This window comes from Macaca thibetana, chromosome 1 (genome assembly GCF_024542745.1).
Source record: "Macaca thibetana thibetana isolate TM-01 chromosome 1, ASM2454274v1, whole genome shotgun sequence".
NCBI lineage: Eukaryota > Metazoa > Chordata > Mammalia > Primates > Cercopithecidae > Macaca > Macaca thibetana.
Window position 1 is genome coordinate 66978105 of NC_065578.1, and position 22386 is coordinate 67000490.

General features: G+C 43.9%; 1 protein-coding gene and 1 non-coding gene across 7 annotated transcripts in view; both read right to left on the reverse strand.

The window, feature by feature from the left end:
- GNG12 (G protein subunit gamma 12) overlaps window positions 1-22386 on the reverse strand; it is a 129376-nt gene that overhangs the window by 51475 nt on the left and 55515 nt on the right. For 3 of the 6 annotated variants that reach the window (XM_050765312.1, XM_050765483.1, XM_050765391.1), the window contains exon 3: window positions 15629-15771. The exons of the other annotated variants lie outside the window; for them this stretch is intronic. The gene's annotated coding sequence lies outside the window, so the exon portion shown is untranslated. The remainder of the gene's footprint in view (window positions 1-15628; window positions 15772-22386) is intronic. 6 annotated transcript variants of the gene reach the window in all.
- LOC126944982 (U7 small nuclear RNA) lies at window positions 20772-20832 on the reverse strand. Its single transcript, XR_007722256.1, has one exon. It is a non-coding gene; the product is annotated as a U7 small nuclear RNA (small nuclear RNA).

The following is a 22386-nucleotide window of genomic DNA, read 5'->3' on the forward strand; positions in this document are numbered from 1 at the left end:
CAGCTGTATATAAGTAGCAACTATAAGAGACTGGTCTGAATGTACCAGGATCACAATAGACATTATGAAAGTTTACTTTGATTGTTTACTTTGTCTCTGAAAAATGCCAAGCATGTAGGAGTTTGGGGTTAACAAGTCGCACGCAGTCAGATCCCCCTTCCGTTGAGCTATTATTCCAATTTAAGGAATGCAGACATGTGGCATGGAGGTTGCCTCTTTTCCTCTTGCACTCACGGTAGACATCCCTAATGGATCAGCACTCACAGCAGCTATCACTAATGAGTCATGGTGTTCTTTCCTGTTGGGCCCAGACGTGAGTTAATTAATACTTCTTTTCAACACCTCGCTCCAATCACATAAGTTGGAAACAATGAACTATTTTTGTTCTAATTGATTTCATATACTTTCTTTCCTTGAAGCAACTGGTAGTTGACTAAGGTATCATTACCTTATTTTAGCAACATTCTCTCTATACTTCTTAGCTAATTCCTCCACTAATCTGAGCTATAAATAATATGGGCTATCATCCATTGCCAAACACTGTTAGACAATAAGTGCCAATTTACGTCCCTGTGTCCTTACGAAAATCTCAAGGCAGGGAAAGGTGGCTCAAATCTGACCTGTATTATGGCTTCCAGTAACCTTCCCAGGTGACTGCTACCCTGAATTAGCGGCCTCCCTTTGCTTCCTACAGTGTCACCACTGCATTCACTTTGTGGTACTACAATGGTCTGTCCATGTATCCTCTTCCCTACTTAGCTCCACAACATGTCTTACTCACCTAGAACAATGCTGAATACAGAGTGGGTGTTTGGTAATTATGTTGAAAGAATTTTTTTTTAAAGTTCTTGTTTTCAAATGCAAGTTGAGCATCCCAAATCTGAAAATCCAAAATCCTTCAAAGTCTGAAACTTTTTGGGCCGTGACATGACACCCAAATGAAATGCTCACTGAAGCATTTCAAATTTGGGATGCTCAACTGGTAAGTATATAATGTAAACATTCCCAAATCTGAAAAAAACCTGAAATCTGAAACACTTCTGGATCCAAGCATTTCAGGTAAGTGATTCTCAATCTATACTTGCTGAGTTTCAATTTATGCCCTACAGTGAACATGACCTGTGACAAGCCCTGCGACTGGAGGAAATTTTACTTCCTAAAGTAATGAGTGGTGGGCAGGCCAGCTAGAATTGAGGTGAGGGCTACGGCAGCCCCAACACCTTCCTTGAATCAGCTGTTTGCATGCACCTCCTCTCCAAGCATGGAAAGCATTCACAGCTCAGCTTCTGCCTCCATGCTTCACTGCTGGGTTTGCTGTTTGCCTTTCTGTGCCTCCCACACTGGACTGTGTGCTGTATTCCTAGCACTTAGTAAAGTGTTCGGTCAGTGGTGAATAAAGATCTTTGAAGGGTCTGTACTAAAGAGACCACTGGCCTGAGACTGGAGAACGGGGAGCTACTTCTAGAACTGCCCTGATCCCCTTGGGTGGTTTCTGTCTGGGTTGTTTCTGTGGTGTCGGTGAGAGAATGCCTGCCCAGCAGGACAGGTGGTGGGTGTTAAGCGTGGCAGTGTATCTGAGCACTCCGCCAGGGTAAAGGTAGGCGCTCCCTTCTCCTCTTCAGGAGGCTGCCCTACACGGGCTGGTGTTGTCATTCCAGCATTCCCGCCCCTTTGCCCACTCTCCTCTGGGCCACTTTGTGCAGTTCAGTGTGACAACTTGCTGTTCCCGCTCGTGCCCGGAGGGTTGTGAGCTCCCCATCTCTGTGCACAGTATTTCCTTTCCTTCATCTCTCCTCACCTCCAACTCTGCACAAATTCCTGGGCAGCTGGAGGGCAAGCTCTTGGCCTGGCCCACAGGCGCTGTGTGCTGTGACTGCTCGGTCACCTCTTCAGCTTGGTCCCGACCACGCCCACCTCCCACACACTAAGCTCCGGTCATACCTGAACTCATCATTCCTGTCACCACCACAAACCTCCGCCTACTGTTGTGGTCTCCAGTTCAGGGAGTGGCACTGTCATCTGGGCAGCTGCCCAAGCCAGACACCCCAGAGTCATTCAGGACTCCCCACACCTCCACCACATCCCTTCTTCTGTCTCTAAGTCTTGCTTAAGCCACCTCAATATTTCTCAAATTAGTATATTTTTACCCCACTGCCCCACCCCAGTTGAGACTATAAGCAGCTGGCCACTGGATCACTGTAGCACAGCCATGGTTATCTAGCAGGTCTCACTATCTCCCCACAGAACCCCCTCAATCCACTCTGCACACCCAGAGTGATGTTTCGGTAAAGAAAAGTTGACGTGACCCTCCTCTTTTAAAGCTCTGTCCACAGTTTAGACATTGCTTCCTGCAGGAAGCCACAGCACCTCCGTCTCTCCCATCAGGACACCGAGCACACCTGTGGGTCTTCTGCGTTAGAGGCCACTCCGTGAGGGCTCCCTTGCTCTCCTCTGAGCAGTGGAAGGTTTTTAATCACTCCTTCTGTAGCACGCACTCCAGCCTGCTACTTGACGGCCATCTACTCCCTCGTCTCTGCTGGTAGAACAAGTTCACTCTTTCCTCATGTGATGAGGGTAAATCCAGATTGGTCTAGGCCACAGGGATGGCCCCCGACCACTTATGAGTGTTTAGCGGTGGGCACGTGCCCCAGTTCTGACCAGCGAGACATGAGGGGAGGTCGGCTGGGGAGTTTTGAAAGCTCTCTTCATTCATAGAGAGATGCATAAGAAGCAGTTCTTTATCCGTCTGCCTTGGCGTTGTAATGAGAGGATGGGATGCCTACAACCTTTCTGTACCTAGGAGGAGAGCTTGCTGATGCTCTGAGGATAGCAGAATAGGTGGAAAGAGCTTGATGGTGCTGGGCTTCTGAATTGCTGAACTGGAAACAGACTCTATGTGGACTTCTTTTTCTGTGAGATGGTAAGTCCCCTTTGGTTAAGGCCATTTTGAATTTGGTTTTCTGTTATTGGAGTTCAAACAGATTACAGATTCTTGGGCACTTTTCACTGCCTATTTTGTCTTAGAGGTACTTACTAGGTATAAATCTGTTTCTTTTTTTTAGACTGTGGTCTTTTTAAGGGCAGCATTTGCATTTTGATAGAACCTTGTATCTCCCAAAGGCTGGTGGCTTGTCCTATTCTTGAGCTTGAATGAAGAGCCAGCACCGTCTTCTGGCCTCACACTATAAGGTCTCAACCTGTAGATGGGCCTTCTTCAGGGGCTTAATTTGCTTCATTTATTTTTACAAATGTTCAATGTAGGAAGAACCATGAGCAAAATATAAAAGCTCTACGGTCCACTTTAGGAGGCAAACCTATCACATCCATCCTTACATACCTCACTGTACTCAACACATGCTTTGCGCAAAGTGGATACTCAAAATGTTTGCTAAATGAATAATTTAATTTGCCTCTGATGAGTCAAGAGCACTTAGGACTTTTATAACATCCTAAGGTCATAACGAACAGTAATTACCAACAAATAGTGCTAAATATATCCTGGTTCTAGGAGATCACTAGTGGTAAGTTTTTGTTTGTTTATATGAGAGCTTTGATCCACCAAGATGCTAAAGCCTTAAAATAGAACAAGGAGAACTAGGCTTCGTACAGTGAAGCAAAAAAAATAAAATTTGAGCAGCAGAGCTGCCCACTGGATGTGGGCTGAATGCCCATCTTACTTGGGCCTGGCCTTGGGGCTCAACCAGGTAAGACTGACCCATTGTCCTCAAGGGGTTTAGAGTCTGGGGGTGGGAGGAAGAAAAACAGACAACTTCAAAAGAGTGCAGTAAATGTTGTAATAGGTAAGCTAGAGGGTGCAACAGAGATTCCAAGGCCAGACCTGATGCATTGAGAAGCTCTCTCAGAGAAGTATCTGAACAGAAAGGGTAAGTCTATCATTCAGGAAGGGACAAAAATAAACAATAAAAATAAAAAGAAGAGTAGCATGATCAGGTCTGTAGTTTATAAAAAGCGGATTCTGACTGTAATATATGAGGTAGGAGAGACAAGGCTGAAGTCAGGGAGGCCAGTTGAGGGGCTGCCAGAGTAATTCACTGTGAATACCACAGGTTTCTCAGGCTGGAAACAGGTTAATGACAAATAATGTCAGGCCTGGGTTTTCAAGAGCATGTGGTGCTGTGGCTGCTGCTCAAAGGATGCTGGCTCTGGACACCAGCTTCCCATCTTCCGGGTTCAGGTTGGGGAGTGGGTCTGACTTGGAGGCAACATGGTAGAATGTGATGGTTTTAACCTGGTATGAGCATGAGTTCACGTGTGTGTGCATACGTGTGTGATGTGATGCTCTGCCTCCTCATTTACCACATCCCAGTTAGGTGAGCACAGGAATGGCTCTGGTCCCAGCATGGCCACAGATTCCTCTGTGATCTAGTTCAAGGGGTCATACATCTTTGACCCCCACTTTTTTCACAGGTCCTATCAAGAGGCTGGGCCACACAATGTCTAAAACCAATCAACTGCTGTGCCTGGGTCATATGCACTGCAAGGTTTATGATTCTCTGGACCAGGGCTTCTAAGCCGGTGTACCCTGCTGAGGTTCAGGTATGCCTCAGCCTCAGGTGGCCAGGCAGGGCCTGGACCATCCAGAGCCTCCAGCTGTGGGCATCTTCCTCCATGCTATAATATGACTTTTCTAAGTGTGCCATTCAGGTGGAGCATCCCTTATTCAAAATGCTTGTCACCAGAAATCTTTCAAATTTTTGGATTTTTCTCAGATTTTGGAGTATTTGCATATACACAATGAGATATCTTGAGCATAAGACCCAAGTCTAAACTTGAAATTCATTTATGTTTCATATACGCCTTACACACAGAGCCTGACGATAATTTTATATACTTTAAATATTGTATATGATACAAAGTTTGTACACACTGAACCATCAGAAAGCAAAGGTATCAGATGGGGAATTTCCCACTTCTGGTGTCATGTCAGTGCTCAAAAAGTTTTGAATTTTGGAAGATTTCAGATTTCTGGATTAGGAATGATCAACCTACATGAGGAAATTGGCAGGAAGTACCACTCTAGACAAGAGAAAGGAAAACATTTGCATGAGCCCAGAATCCCCTTTGGCTCATCACTCGTTTCCTTCCATCACTCAAGTGTCCACCAGCTCTTTAATGACAAAGCCAACACCAACCTGCTTCCAGCTGCATACTGGCAAGGCAACCAAAGACCGACATGGCTGGAAGATGCCAAGCAGTAGGGCCAAAGGGACTGTCACAAATGGGAGCCTTTCCACTAGGGCTTTCTACCTCATGCCCTCCTGCCTTCTGGGGGACCTTGCACTATATTGACTGTTGCCTTCCCTCCAGAAGCTCCAAACTCCCTCTCCATCTCCTTTGATATCTGTGATTTTGGTCACAGTGGAAAAAGAATCTTGTATTTAGAGGAGAAAAATTCAGAAGGAAAAGCACTGCTTTATTTGAGAAGGCTGAACTAGGGGTCCCCAGGGACACTGGGGAGCGTTGAGAAGTTCTGAGAAAGATTTGAGATGGCTCAGCTCACTTAAAAAGAAAATGCAGCAATGCAGAAATGGACAGGGGTTACATAAACAAGTCTCAGGGCTCAGAACTGCAGGTCCGAAAAGGAGGTTTTAGCTTTGGGTTTCCTTTTTTTTTCCTGAGACAGAGTTTTGCTCTTGTCACCTAGTCTGGAGTGCAATGTCACGGTCTCGGCTCACTGCAGTGTCTGCCTCCCGGGTTCAAGCGATTCTCCTGCCTCAGCCTCCCACCACCATGCCTGACTAATTTTTGTATTTTTAGTAGAGGTGGGGTTTCACCATGTTGGCCAGGCTGGTCTCAAACTCCTGACCTCAGGCAGTTTGCCTGCCCAGGCTTCCCAAAGTGTTGGGATTACAGGCATGAGCCACCACGCCCAGCCCTAGCTTTGGGTTTCCTATTGCAGCAACACATTAGAATAAACAACCAACCAAACCCTTGGGACTGAACTATTACACCTAGAGAAGGATTAATGTGGCCTGGGTCCTGCTGTCCCTCCTCAGACTTAGTATTTCACCATGATGATGAAATACCATCGGCTGGTAGCAGCGGCCAGCTCGCTAAGCTGGGCAGCCGACCCTCCTCTGCTTTTCACACAGCTTGGCATTGGCCTGGTGTCAGGATTGCGGAGCATGCTGGACAGGGGCTGAGTGGCTGCCATATGCACACTGGAGCATACATTGATGGTACAGCAGAGAGGGCTGGGCTCATTGCTGTTAACCCATCAGCTCTGGCTTTTAGATGCTTGAGAGATGAGGCTGGACACAACTACACCAGAACAAACCCACCCAAAAAAGTCCTTGACAGAAAAACATGAAGCAAACAAAATCAGCTAAGATGCTCCCTGTGGAAGTGTGACTTGAAAACATTTGCCTTTTCCTGACTGCTCCAATGGAGGAATACCTTATTACTAACAAAAAGTTAGGAGTGATGTATGGGAGCTAAAAAAGTAGACCTCATGGAGTTAGAGTAGAATAATGGTTACCAGAGGCTGGGAAGAGGGGATGAAAAGTTGGTTAAGGGGTACCAAAATACAGTTAGGGAGAAGAAGTAAGTTCTAGTATCTGATAGTACAGTAGGAAAATTAGAGTCGACAACAATTTATTGTATATTTCAAAACAGCTAAAAAAAATTGCCATGTTCCCAACACAAACAAAAGATAAATGTCTGAGGTGATGGATAGCCCAATTACCCTGATTTGATCATTATACAATGTATACATGATCAAAATATCACATGTACCCCCCAAATATGCACATTACACAACAATAAAAAATGTTTTAAGAAGTTAGGGGTGAAATCCAGCACATGGAACAGCATATACATCCCACAGTACTAAATGCAGGCCAGAAGGCGTGTGGCTTTCGGAGGGAGGAGCGTCAAGGTCTCTATGGTTCCTGCGTAGACAGTCTTCTCCATGTTGGCTAACTATAGTCTGATAACTACTCACCTCAGTAAACATTCGTCAAGTGCCTAACGGCATCCAAAGTACTGTGGGAGACAATACGGTGCAGCCATTAAGAAAACGAATTCTGGGCCGGCGCGGTGGCTCACGCCTGTAATCCCAGCACTTTGGGAGGCCGAGATGGGCGGATCACGAGGTCAGGAGATCGAGACCATCCTGGCTAACACGGTGAAACCCTGTCTCTACTAAAAAATACAAAAAACTAGCCGGGCGAGGTGGCGGGCGCCTGTAGTCCCAGCTATTCGGGAGGCTGAGGCAGGAGAATGGCGTAAACCCGGGAGGCGGAGCTTGCAGTGAGCCGAGATCGTGCCACTGCACTCCAGCCTGGGCGACAGAGCGAGACTCCGTCTAAAAAAAAAAAAAAAAAAAGCGAATTCTGGAATCAGGTAGGCCTGGGTTTGTGTTTGGACTCTTTCACCCATTCTCCGTGTGACCTGAGAAAGCTATATAACCTCTCTGTGCCGTGGTTTCCTCATCTGTAAAACGAAGGTAATAATAATACTGACTTTATAGGATTATTGTGAGAATACTACTTAAAGCTCCTAGAATAATGCATGATCTATACTAAGTACTTAGTATCTGTTGGCTGTTATTATTATAATCTTGGTGCACCTCAATTTCCCCATCTACAAAATGGACATAAGAACTGTATGTACCTCACAGAGTTGCTGTGAGGGTTAAATGAAATCATGCAAGTATGATGTTTTGTATAATACCTTATGCATAGTAAGCACGCTATAAATACTAGTCATTGTTATTCCTAGAAGTTTCCCCAAATTATTTTAAAAAGAAGGCACCTAGATCTAAATGACAGTCCATGTAACAAAGAAATCCCTTCCTTGAGCAATCTCAGTGAAGGCCATTTTTTAACGACGCTCACTCTCACTTCCCTCCACTCTGGGTCCCAGTCATGTAAAAAACACTCTGCTTTGTGTTGACTAAGCTCCACAGTGACATTCCAAGGAGCTCTGGTGTCCCTCCAAATATTCGAGGCTGCCCTTTTAACCTGATACTGATACCCTGTCCACTCTACTGTTTAAGGGGCTATTTAAAAATTTGGCTTTGTAAAACAGGGAGCAAGGCAGAAAGCCTGCAAAGCTTTAGCAGTTGGCGTGGCAAGGGAGAGAAAAGCAGCATTTTACAGTATCAAATACCAGAAGCAGCCCTCATAGCCACTAACTTTGTAGTGCTCTTCCCTCACTGTGGCAAAGTGCCGAGCATGTTACATGCATTATATTACTGAAACCAAGGCCCTGTGACGTTCCAGTGTGTCCAAGGTGCTAGCTGGTATGAGCACAGCTGTGGGCTCTAATCTATGGCTTTGCTTCAAAGTCCATGCATGCAAATCCTGGGCAACTCCCTGCATTTCCAAGGCAACCCAATCAACTCATCCAGAGGTAACTAGCTTCCAATAACTGTATAAGCTCACTCCCATCATTTGGCAGGTTGTAGGGCAATCAGTTCAATTTATTTTTATTTTTATTTTTTTGCTTTCTCTGATATTTGACCAACCACGACACCTAGTGGCCAGTGCAGCACAAACATGGGTTGCCCGAAAAGGCTGACGGACGGGTGACCTTGTTCATGATCAGGAAAAACATGATGGATCGTGTTCAAGGTGAAGAAACCAAATGAAGAAATGAAGCAACTTGCCTAAAGTCAAAGCTAATGTAGAACTGTGTGGAAATACTGAACCTTAGCATTAGCGCTTGTATTCTGATTCGGACTTGGCCTAATTTGATCCTCAGCAAGATACCTTCTTCAGTTATTCAACAAACATTGACTGGGCACCTCCAGAGTCAGGCACTGTGCCAGATGCCAGGGACATGACAGTAAGCAAGGAGGACACATCTCGATCCCTGCAGTTAAACAGGAGGGGGAGGATAAACAGGAAATCCACAAGAACAACACCAGCTAATATGTATTAAGAACTCTGCTTCAAGAGTTTGATGTACACCAACTCGCTTCATCCTTGACTTGAAATGATCCTATAATGGGGGTGCGATGATTATTCTTGCTTTGAAAATGTGCAGAACATTTAAGTTGTGGGTAATGAACAGGGCTCCTATGCCTTTCTAGGTCTAAGTTTCTGAAATAAAGTTGTGCTAGATACTAGAAGATTTCTAAGGCCTCTTTCCAGCTCAGTTTCCCTTCACTTCTAGGATTCTGGGGTAGAGCTGAGATTAGACCTTGGTCGGGTTTCCTGACCAAGAGTCTAGTATTCTCTCTCCATATACTGTGCTGGTCAATATTTATGAATAATAACTGGAAGTTACTGAATGCTTACTCTGTGACATGCCCTGAATTTCTATCAGTTTATGTAATCTTCTTAAGAACCTATGAGACAGCTTTAAAGTAGAAATAATACCTGGGCAAAAAATCATGCTCTAAAATAGTTTAAAAGATTCCCAAGATAAACAGAGAGGCTTCCAACCTCACCCAGCTGTAGCATCCTGAACCTCTGTTCTGATTTTGTTGAATAGTGGATTTAAACCTTATGTATTGGCGTCCTCAGCTCTCATGATGGGAATGGATAATGGGCCCAGGCAAATGGTTCAATGATGAGTTACTGTCCAGGGAAACAGGGGGCATCTTGTTCAATAGCAACATTGCTTTGGGGTAATTCTGGGTCCCTAGAAGTATCTACAAAGCCTGCAAGGTCAAGTGCAGGCCAACTTGGCCCTTTGGTTTTATGATTCCAAATGAATAAAACACATTTCCAACAGTTCAGCAGGGTATATCCGAGATTGGCAAACTCTCCAACCAGGTATTCCCATTAACCCTTAGTCCCTTACCCTCCCTGAGGGTATGTGCACACCATCCGCTTTCTGTTGGGTGAGGGAGGGGGCGGCGAGAGAGGCAGGGGCAATCAGGAAAACTCTCTCAGTGATCTTGCAAATGGGGACATTGAGTTTAATCAGGGCTCTGCTCCAGGACCAAAGAAAGCAACTACTGCCACCTGCAGTCAGACCACTCCCTCCCAGACCCAGGAAAGCAGACCCAGTGGGACTTGGAGCTTCTCAGGTCTTGTAAGACTCTTGGCGTCTTTGTTCAGGGCCTCCAGAACGATACTCCAGTGGGTCTTGGTGAGAACATACACTAGATATGCTGCAATGTTTAGTTTAGAATGCTCTATCTTTTCCAAATGTCAAGCTCTCACTAAACTTTCTAGGTCTAAAGATCAACACCTTCTCCTTTTGCCTGACCACCACGGCTGCCCCCAACCCAAGCCTGTCCCCTGTAGGAACTGCTACATTTGCCCAGTACCTAGCACAAGATTGTAATCACTGACTTGTTTATCTGCCTACCCCATGGACTTGAAACATCTCTCAAAGATGAAGTGGGGTGGCTCAACCATCCTTACATACTCAGTACCTAGCTAGCACAGCATCTGGATTAAGGAGGTGCTGACTCCAAAAGAGATGGAAAGGAAGGCAAGGACTGCAAGGCTAGAAGATGATTAAGAGGTCATCTCATTTATAATCCTGCCCAATATAGGATTTCCCTCACAACATATTAAAGAAAAACAAGAGAAAAGTTTAAAAGAGTATGTATTTATGTACACACATACATTTCTACATGCATGCATACATACACGGCATCCTTCTACTGGAATGGGGTATGTGGTGGTGAAGACACACAGAGGAAGATTCACTCAGATTTTTGAGCGCTAGTGTTTATCTCTTTTTAAAGATTTTTCCCCCTATGTTTTCATGAAATACATGCAATTTAGTGAAAAATTTGTAAAATATAATTAAAGTGAATAGAAGGTAAAAGTGAACATGCTGTTATATTTCCTTCTAATATTTTCTTGGGCATTTTCTGTTCTTCCTTTTTAAAAAAATCAAAGGAAACCTTGATCAGATTGAGTTTTTAAGGTAGTCTAAATTATACTCTGCTACACAACTTTGTATTTTGCTCCATTCTAGCAAAAGCATTTCCCTATGTGATTATAAAGTCTTTATAAGCATCATGTTTTAATTTCTATTTTGATATAAGTTCAGACTTAGAGAATAGTCGCAAAGCACACAGATTTGGGTTCCTCAAATGTCAACATTTTACTATATTTAACACCCTACCCTCCGGGGGGGGGGGGGGGGGGGGAGAGAGAGAGAGAGAGAGAGAGAGAGAGAGAGAGAGAGAGAGAGAATGAATATGAATGAATACGAATACGAAGTTTTAATCCTAAACACTTCAGTGTATGTTTCCTATGAATAAGGAGTTCTCATATATAACCACACCAATTAGTCAAATCAGGAAATTAATTCTGATATCTTATTATTATCTGATCTACAACCTTATTCAGATTTTGATGATTATCCCAATAATGTCCTTTACAGGAAAAGAAAATACAAAATTATACTTTATGTTCAATTGTCATGTCTCTTTAGTCTTCTTTACTCTGGGATGCTTCCTTAGTATGTCTTGGTATTTTATGTTACTGATATTTAAGAGTAAAAGGTGGTTATTTTGTAGAATGTCCCTCAATTTGGGTTTGCACATGTTTCTTCCTGATTTGATGCAGGTTATGCACTTTTGGTAGGGATACACAGAAATAAATATACATCACTTTTTTTTTTTTTTTTGGTAAGAGACAGGGTCTCACTCTGTCACCCAAGTTAGAGTGCAGTGGCGCAATGATATAGCTCTGCAGCCTCAAACTCCTGGGCTCAAGTAGCCCTCCTGCCTCAGCCTCCAGGGTAGCTGGGAATACAAATTCCATTTTACACAAGCATCTTCTTGTTGTAGCATTTTAGGTTGTTTTTATAATTTTGCTATAATTCCAAATCAGCCCCCCTCCCGCCCTATGAACTATTGATTGGCTTTCCACTATTAATTTTTATATTTTAGTTTATCTGTTTAAAAGAATACATTAAGATTGTTACTATATTAACAACTTTTGTCTAAGAAGCTCTGTCAATTTGCAGTCTAACAAAGGATAGACTGTGAACTCCACGTCAGGCTAACAAGCCTTGCGCATTGACATGCTAGTATTGCATTGCTGTTTTAGTGGCTTTCACCTTAAATTGTGATTATAAAGGGCACTGCTCTTGTCATGCCTCTGAATATATTCCTTTCCTTGCTTGCTCGTTCTTTTACTCCTTCGCATTCACTCAGTAAGTATTAAGTGTATATTCTGGGCCAATAGTTTAGGTGTGAGATCAAGGTCTCAAGTAAAGAAAGAAATAAGAATATATGGATTGTGTTAAGGGATGTGAAATACACAGGCTGGTGCGACAATGAGTACCCGGAGGCAGTGCTCCAGGTAGACAGGGAATAGCCTGGTGCATAAAGACAAATGAGCCAGTGAGCTGCAGCTGGGGGACCAGGAGAAAGAGGTGGGGTACCTCTTGGCATTTACCACATTTACCACAAAATTCTATCAAAATGTCTGCAAAACATTGCTCTTACTAAAAATACGAACCCTTATTCTGACCTATCCCAAGTACCCACTTCCAAAGCCTACCCTTCTCCTCTGTCAGCAGGGTCTAGTCAGCAGGGTCTAAATTTCAGCGTGTTGCAATTTGTGAATAATAATGAAAGCCTGAAAATGCTCTGAAATTAGAGGGAACTTCGATATCATCCTGATGTTGCTCAGCACTGCAATTACCTGACTTTGAGGGACAATTAATGAATGAGACTGTCTCAACATTAGATTAATGGCCACTTTCAACAGCGGAAAGGGGACAGATGTCCAAGAAGACACAAAGGTACTAACAGCTGTGTGTATATGCATGTGGGTATATGCGTGTGTGTTCTCCTTCAATAACTGGGGTGGCGGTGACGGCCACAAGCAAGGAAGATGGGTGTTCCCGCAAAAACAATCGACCTGCCTGTGCTTTGGAGTTCCTCTGGTTTAGCAGAAACTGCAGCTCTCTAGGCCTTACCATCACCTCTGGACTTCGTCAGAGTGAGTCAAGTAGCAAGAACACAGAGGAATCCTCCAGGAACTGGACCTGGGAAAAATATATCCATCTTTCTCCAAACAAAGCCTGTTTGGTACTTCAGGCAATTGGTTTCCACACACTTGGGGCAAAAAGCAACAGATTATATTGTCAAAAAATTATTTCCTTGCATAAAAATTGCATGAGTTGAAAAATGAGACAAAATATATAAGAATATATAAAAACTAAAGTAGACAAATATATAAGAATATTATCAATAGTCATTAGAAGTTCAAGTCCTGAAAAAATAACTTATAATAATCTACAAAATGTATGCACACTCTCTTCTTTTCACATCCTTCTGAGGGAAACAGTCCCCAGTAGGCAATTAATCTGACGCACGAGTAACGATCTCTTAACAATGCCATGCCCTCAAATACTGAAGTACAGCTCAGTGTTTCTAAGAGCAGAGAAAGAAAAAAACCCATTAAGACTATTACTAATATCAACACTGTAATTGTATCTTGCACTTGAGGGATGAAGATCTAGAACAATGAAGATGATAAACATATTTACCCAGAGACAAAAGATGGTAGATAACATTTTTATTATAAAGGCTTTATTTACAGGGAACACATTAGAAGCCAAGTAATTGGGTCAGATTTGGTAATTAAAAGCAGCTGAATAATTAACAAAGGCTTAACAAAGGTGTCAGAATAAGATCATATTTTAACAGAAGATGAAATATATAGAAAGGTTTTTATGCTTCAACCCTTATCCTTCTGCTTGTTTTGCATTTTTCTTTTAAAAATACACAAAATGTATAGGAAGTAGTGAAATAACTACTACCTAGTTAACCTGTGACTGAATCAGTTGTTAGTAGCAGGTGTAAATGAAATGATGCAAATAAAGTAGCAGGACTACATCAAAAAGATTTCAATGTGAGTGACATAACTAAAGTCTATAATTTAGGATCTCTAATACATATCTAGTTTGTGGTTGAAAATTCCTGCTTTCTAGTGGGCTTTATGTCTGCCACAACCCCAAGGAGTGAAAGGAAACTCAAGACTAACAATGACTGTCATAATTAGAAGTAGTGGTGAAAATCTGGCCAAAAAAAGTCCACTATAAATGTAACAGCTGTGAGCCTTAAGTCTGGTGGCATTTAAACTATTTTACTCTTGATAGCTATAAGAGTATTCAACCCCAAGTTTGCAATAATATCTCAAGGCAAAATCTCAAGGCAAAAACTCAAAGCAAAAGCGCGCGCGCGCGCGCACACACACACACCCACCCACCCCCTAAAGTCCTCTTAGACAAGACACACACACACACACACCCCACCCTAAAGTCCTCTTAGACAGACACACACACACACACACACACACACACACACACACACACACACACACACACACACACACACACACACACACACACACACACACACACACACCCCCCCCAAGTCCTCTTAGACAAGCCCCTTTCACAGTCCCATCTAATTACAGGCTAACAATCTTTCCAGATTATCAATCAGTACAATAAAAATGCCTCGAGGGCTCATTTTAAACAATTCTCTGGTCCTCCTCTAGGGGGCGAAGTTGGCTCGCATTTCACTGAAAGGGGAAATTACGATTTTCGCACAGTGCTAGATACTCACATATAAAGGAGCCTTTCCGCGCTCCTGTTTCTTCTCAATACATTCCACTTGCGCTGATGAGCAAAGCAGCCCAGCCCTTCGGCGCAGTAACAGGGAGGGAATGTGATTACGGCTGAGCATGAGCAGGGCTTAATCAGCACAGCCCTGAAGGCTGGCCAGCCCATTCTCCTCAATCTTGAGATCACAGCTATGGTTTTGCCAGCGATGATACACTTTCAAGAATATATGTTTTTTTTTTTTTTTCCAGGAGAATTTTCCACTGGGGAAATTCTGAAGCCAGTTGAAGCCTCACACGGGGCTCCCTCCCACCCGGTCTCCTCTGTAGGGCCTCCCTCTGAAAAACCACAAAGCAAGCCGCTGGTGGTCTGAGTGCCTGCCCTCCCTTCCTGCATGAACGGGGCCCTTTCTATCCTAAGGATGGCATCTGGTGGCCAGGAAGGTGCCTGGACAGCAGTTCCTCGCTGGGCCTCGCTTCCCCCTTACAGAAAGGGTTAGGTGTCCTCTTAGGGAACGCAGGTCTAGCTACAGAAGGGGCACACACAGGCAATGCCTATTCCCAAGGGAGAATCAAATGTGAGTTTCAGCGCCCTGGCAACCATACAACAGGGCAGAAGGCTCAGAGTGTGTGTGTCCCTGATGCATGGATAGATCCAGTTTTTGTGAGTTCTAAGCCTTATACCATTTTGGCGGTCCTCTTTAGAAACATAATACAAAATTAGGAATACCACATTAGCTACAGGGCATTGGAAGGGGATGCTGCCAGTGAAAGATCCTGAAACTTAGGGCTCTTAACTGCTGGGCCATGCAGTTATCTTGTTCAGCCTGCCACCACTGGACTCTCCCCTGCAATAAAAACCCATGTAATCCTGCAATAAAACCCCATGTCACGTGTGCTGGCTCTGGGTCTCTTCTTGGCCTTTTGAACATGGTGCCATCTCTAACGAGGCCGATACGGGTTCAGCACGACAGGGCCCGAGCTCCACCCGCTTACGACTGTCCATTGCCTGGAGACAGATACTGAGGTGGAGCTATTGAAAGAAACACTTGCGCTGCCCTGTGAAAGGGAACAAACTCCTCTGCCACGGGCCAGCTCTCCACACCTACCTGACCAAGCCTCAGTCACCAGTTTGGGTCGTCTCACTAGTTCAGACTCCGCCTTCTTCTCCTTTTCCACCCATGGAAGCTTATGCACCCCTGCTTCCAGACCTCCTTGGGCTGCACAAAGGTGCCAACTATACTAGTCTTTACTGAAAGAGAGCAAAATCAAGTGACCTGAATTGCGAGCATTTAGCTAAACATAGTTTGTTTGCATATTTTCAGTCCTTGTAAAAATAATACGCAATTTTTTCCTTATCTGATGGCAATATCACTTACCCAAATCTTAATAAAATGAGGCAAGGCCTAAAAAAATGGAAAGTTAAGTTTAGTTAATGTAGCTTGTTTTCACATGTGCTACAGTTTGGAATGTATAAGCAAACCAGATATAAACTTTCTTCTTTTTGAACAAAACAGTAAGAACAACTTCTTACATATAAAAGTGTCTTCATAAAAGCCATTTATCACAAAAAACAGTGTTCTGCAAATTTGATTTTAAAACTTGTTTTGGAGATGGGCTCTTGCTACATTGAGGAGGCCGGACTCAAACTCCCGGGCTCAAGGGAATCCCTGGCCTCAGCCCACCAATGAGCTGGTACTACAGGCACATGCCACTGTGCCTGACCTTCTGCAAATTCTTATTTGTAAAATGGAGTGTGATGGGAAAATAATAGCCACCATTATTTGTGTCCTGTGAACTACATGTAGTCTAAACATTTCATATAGACTATTTCACTTAATCAACCTCAATAACCCTATGCAGTATTATCCCTATTTTATTGATGCGGAAATTGAGGCTTTAAGAGGTAAGCGACTTGTCCAAGGTTACAAAGGTATTTCGTATAGATTTGAGGCTGGATAGGTTGAGCCTTATTCTTAAGTCCCCATGCCATGCTGCCTCTGCAGCCAGAAATCACTTTCGATACTATAAAGAACTAGTGAGTTTCACAAGAGAGTTATTTTTTAAAAGCAGATCATTGCACATATTTCGATTTTTCCCCAAATTCCTATTTGATTAAAAAGAAAAAGAGAACAGGCTGAGAAATGGGGCTACTTTTTTCCAAGGCTTTAAAAGTTTTTAGAAATCATCATAATAGTTAAATGCAAACAATGATAATAGCTACCATTTATTGAACATGTATTATGTGATGGGCACTGGCTAAGTTCACTATATGCGCCGTTTCCTTTAATATAGCTATCTTGTGAGGCAAATGATATGATGCCCATTTAACAGATGAGGAAACTGAGACTCAGAAAGGTTAACCATAACCACTATGTTCAAAGTGTCTCAATAGCTAAGGAAAGTTTGAACTTTAGTCTATCTGCCCACACTAAGCCACTTCCCTACTATAAAATGTATACAAATAGAAAGCACGCTTTAGCTAAGAGCCTGTTAGTTATTTCAAATATATATCTAGATCTTTGAATGGCCAACAGAAATCACTATATGCTTTCAGGCCAAGAGAGTATAGGTGAGCAGTCCCAGGGGAGTTGAGTTCTGCTATCTGAGCTTCTGTCTCTAATATCACCTCATATGATGGGTCTGGGGGAGGAAAGGAGGAAGCTGTATCTTGCCATCTTTGTAAACAGCCAGTAAAAATGAGGACATAAATCAGTTTCACATCTGGATATATGATGTTCAGTCTTGCCAAGAGACTAGTACACGATGGAACTACCCCAAATGCATTTAATACATTCTTAGGCCATTGCACCCAGAGAGACTCCAACTTTAGCTGACCCAAGCATCTTCCCAGCATGGGTCACTTGCTCATTTGAGATGCTGGCTTCACTACGGGTTGGGGGGCCTATACTCAGTGAGTGACCTAATTGTTACAGGACCCAACATCACAGTGATCCAACCGCACATGACAAAGGAGGGCATGCTGGCAGAGAGGCTGAGTTCACAGCGCTGGTGCCAGAGAAGGCAGAAAAATATGCTGACTCCAAATGTCACATGAGCATGAAAGAAAACCTACATAAGTGAGGGTGGGTCTTTGGAGGGAGGTAGGACATTCTGCAAGCTTGAATTTGCAGAGTTCATAAACCCTGCATGGAGCCCTGATCAATATGCCCCCACAAAGCACAGCAAATCAGTTCTCAGATCAAGAGAAACTATGTTAGGGTCATGAGCATGAGAAATGGCATGAGCACCGTTTCTAAATACTAGCTTTCTGCTGGAGTTATACAGGTGCATGTTGGTATGCAGGCAAAGGAAACCCACCCAGACACACGAAAGTTTCCCTGTGGGCTTAGAGAACAGGGTGTCTAAGCTTCACTTTGGAATCTGAGGCCCAGGCAAGAATTCCAATTTTCCCAAACGTTTTGCATTTTTCCAATGTCCAATTTTCCCACACAAGGCATGCACACGTACACACACTCATACTCTCTCTCTCTCTCTCCTGAGATCCCATTAGAGAGAAAGAACGTCATAGGAAGCTAGGTTTGGCACGGAGGGAGCAGTATCTTTTCAACTCCAACTTAGCTGAAAATCTGAATGGGATGATATGAGAGGGAGGGAGGGGAGAGGGAGACAGGAAGCTCCTCACCAGATGAAGGACCACTTTTAGAGTGTTAAAAGAAGAGAAGTGTCTCACACTGGGTCTGAGGTTAAGATGCTAAAGTGGAAGTTTCCACCACCTCAAGATGTAACAGATGGTAAATTCCAAAGCAGGGGATCTGATCATCATGTGGAAATTTCTAAGAAGCTGGCTCTAAGACCCAGAAGGAGGACACAAACAGGACAGTGGAAAGCAATGGAGGATTCTGTAAGATTCTTTGGTAATGCTCTGATTCCTACGGTTTCCAAGGTGGGTGGAATGGAGAGGGTTCAGCCTTTTTTCTCCAGCCCAGAGAAAAGGGTTTCAAAAGCTGTATGTGGTGAGTTTGATATGCATCTCCTAGAGTTCCCAGGTTGATATGTGACATCTGCCTTAGGAACCAAAATGTGAGAGGTGGCTGACGTTGGCTAAGCCAGCAGGGCGGATGCCACCTCAGAAAGTGAGTACTGTCCCCTTGCCCCATGGCGGAGGGGAGGGTGAAAGCAGTATGAACCCTGGACACCCAGAGTGGCAGCCTGGGTCTCTTCGCAACAGGTTCTCCCCGAGAGGGCTTTGGCATGAGAGTGAGAGGACCCCAAAGAGAGTCCGACTGGAAGCCAGAAGGTGCTGAGGGGTGGCAACAGTAGCAGGAGGAGAGAACCACCCAAATCCCAGGGGCCCCAGTGCAAGGCCCCTCAGAGGAGTCCTGGAGAAGGCCATGGAGGTGGCCAGGAGAGAAAAAAGTCCCCTTTCCCTGTCTGCCAGGCTCAGCACCAGGTGTGACAGTCGCAGTCAGGTAAAGACTTGCTGCACACTCCCCCTGACCCCACAACCTGGAGAGACCTGAGCAGTGGGCAGCTGGAGGCCGCTGGAAGAGGAAGTGGCCCTTGGTGGCTGGATGGAGGGAAGTCCTCCCTTGCAATGAATACTGACTCTTTATAGACCAAAGAGGGCATTTCAAATTTCCAAAATGAACCTGTGTGCATGTGTGTGTGCATGCTGAGAAAGAGTGAGAGTGTGAGAGAGTGAGAGAGAGAGAGAGAGAGAGAGAGACAGACAGGCAGGCTGACTTGAAGTGGCCTTAGAACTTCTCATTACCAGAAAAGTAACCAGAAAAGTCATGGGCCTGATCAAGTTATTATCCGAAATGGGGTACAACACACCTCCCTGAATAAACTTTAAAGGAACAGTGGGAGATAAGAATGAAGCTGAGTCTTAACTATGACTTGTGAGTCACATTGTACAATATATTAGTTACATACAGTTAACCTTTGGTAAGTCCTGACTATATGCCAGGCACTGGGCCATGGACTTCACAGACACTACCTCATTCAGTCCCTCTAACAACTCCTTGAGGCATGTATTTGACAGATAAGAAAACTGTGGCTCAGAGAAGTTAGGCACCTTGCCCAGGGTCACACGGGTAAGTAAGTAAAGTAGTAGGAACCTGTACTCAACCTCAAGCCTGACATCTATCCGTGAGCTCTCATATTGTCCCGGATGAGTGGTTTTCAGCAAATTTGTGATTGAAGCAGGAAAGGGACTTGGGTCCTGCCCATCCTTCCTCCTTGGGAGTCCCTGAGCTAGAAAATCAAAAAGCAGAGTTTGAAAGCCACTGACAAGTATGATCTTATGGGTCTTGTACAACACTCTGATTTTATGATGCTATCATCTGTGGGTGGGAAGGTAGAGAGAGGTGGACCCCCCACAGCAGACAAAGGGGAGAGGAAAAACTCAGAATTTGTATCCAGTGTTCCAGGAGAGGCAGCTGGAAGGAGCTGGTTCCAGCAGGTGGATCTGAGGTTCCCAGAATTATAATCATGTATATAAATATAGAGTTCAGAGAATGCAGTAAAGCACTTAGCACAGAGCCCGGCATTAGGTAAATGGCAACTATGATTGTGGAAAGTGTACATATGTGCCTAAAAAGCTTAACATATAATTTAACGCAACATGCTCAGCCACTGATGTCACTGTGTCTGTCCCATAAGGAGCTATGTTTATCATGGACACTACACTTTACTAATTGAGCCAAGACAAGAAAGGAACGTGTAAGATTAAGCTAGCCAAGTCTAAAACAATTAGAGTAAGTCTGAAGCAATGGTTTTTAAGCAAGGGGGGCCCAGGGGAGGGGGCAGGCATGGAGTCCTGTGACACAATGATGGAAAACATAATACTTTCTCCAATAAAAAAAAGTGCATATGTACAATTTTGCAAATAATGACAGAAGGTTCACAGATCTGTTGAAGTATATTCATAATCTCCAGATTAAGAACCACTCCTGTAGATCCTGAGGATTCAACATGAGGTCCTCAGGCCAAGAGCTGCCCACCAGATCTGAAAGTGGTGCTACCCATCCTTGTCCTCTCCACATGTTCCTTATTGGTAGTCTGGATCATGACACCAAACCTGAAGTAGGTAGTCAACGTAACTGTGCAGAATCTAATTTCCAACCTTTCAAGTTTAACAGACTCCAAATGAAGAATGTCTAAACTAGTGGACTCTGGTACCCAGAACATTTATCTGCTTGGCATTCTCAATCTTTCCTTCCTTCCTTCTGGTAGCAACAACCCTCCTTTTTATCATTTTTTAATTTTTTAAATGTATTTAATGTGGGGAGTCTTCCAGTGAAAACAGAAAACCTGCTAGACAAATTCTAAAAGAGCTGTAACACTACCCCTCCTTTTTTTTATGGGGAACCCATTCTGTGTAATTCTGGTGGGATTTACCCTCTCTCATGGGACACATGAACAGGCCTTAGCTAAAGTGATGCTGCTTATTGTCGACTGCCTATTTCTGGCCATGCTGATTCAGGCAGGCAATCCAATCTGGGCCGGTCAAGGTCCCTCCTTGGCACTTACTACTGCTAGAAGTATGGCAAAAGAGGCACCCATAGCTGTGAGAATAACAGAAACCCAGTTACTGATAGCTACCTCTGCCACCATGGTAAGGGAGAGCATGTCTGAGAATGAAGCTGAGACAGCTAAGTAAAGTCAAGACAGAGTGAAAGATACTGGCCTGATGATATCTTTGGAACTCCTGAATACAGCTGTGCCTGAAGCCCTTACTAGTATGGCCATCCTAATCATATAAGTCAAGAGACTAGTTTGAATTATATTTCTGTTGCTTGCAACCAAAATACTCCTAATAAACTTGATCTAAAGAAAAACAAAGTCCCAAAGGAAATTCCCCTTCATGGGTAGTCCTTGTGGAATTCTGGGCTCCTCTTTGATAACGACCCTAAATGAATTAAAATTTTTTCTTCCTATGACATTCTTGCAAAAAAGTCTAGGCTTAACATTATTCCCTATCATTCTCTGCACCAACAGTTATCAGTGCCGCCAGTCAGCAAATATCTCATTCTCCCCACCCTTGATCCTGCACTCCTGCTCACCTTCCCTACACTATCGGATACTACCTCTTGTAATAAGTATTAAGGTTACTCATTAGAAGAGGAGGGACCCAGAAATGGACAATAGTAGCCTAGTTTATAGTTCGCTACCATCAAATAGCGAGACTTGGAGTCAAGTCTCATGAGCCCCTCAAACTGCCCCCAAAAGGCACTGAACGTTCCAGTATAAGAAATGAACCTAGAACCACTGGGCTCAAAAGAGGAGAGAGACATGGAGCAAGGGAAGAGGATCATGCAGGGTCAATGTAAATTCTGTGTTTCAAAAGCCACAACACAGACTGAGTCACTGTAGAATGACTTGAGAATTGAGAGAAGTAACATTCACAGAGCACTATCAGGAAGTTGTTTGTTTTTCTTTCAGAACAGGGATGGTAAGTAGATTTCAACTCACGTGTCTAATCTGGTCCATAACTAAAATGCCAAGGCTCAGCATCAAGACGGCCGTGACAATCTGAAGTCCATTACGAGGTGGGGAGGGGAGGAGGGTTGTGAATATATGTATTTGTTATTTCAGTTGAAACAATTACATTTCATCCTTGGACTAAGCAAGACCAACAGAGAAATGCACACCTGAACTAGAGGGGTTTCTCTTGGACTGCACTCAGCTGTCACATCACTCGCTTGCACAGAGGCAGTCCTCACTGTTTTACCTACAGGGATGTTGTCGGCCACTCTGTGTGGCATTCACTTTATGAGCACTCTGAAGACATTTCTCTGAGCCTTGAATCATGATCAACCTTGCTTCTTCTGAGTAACTCGTGTGCTTTTATCTTCCAGCCACCGTAAGTTGTTAACGGAGCATGTTTTCCTTCTTATAC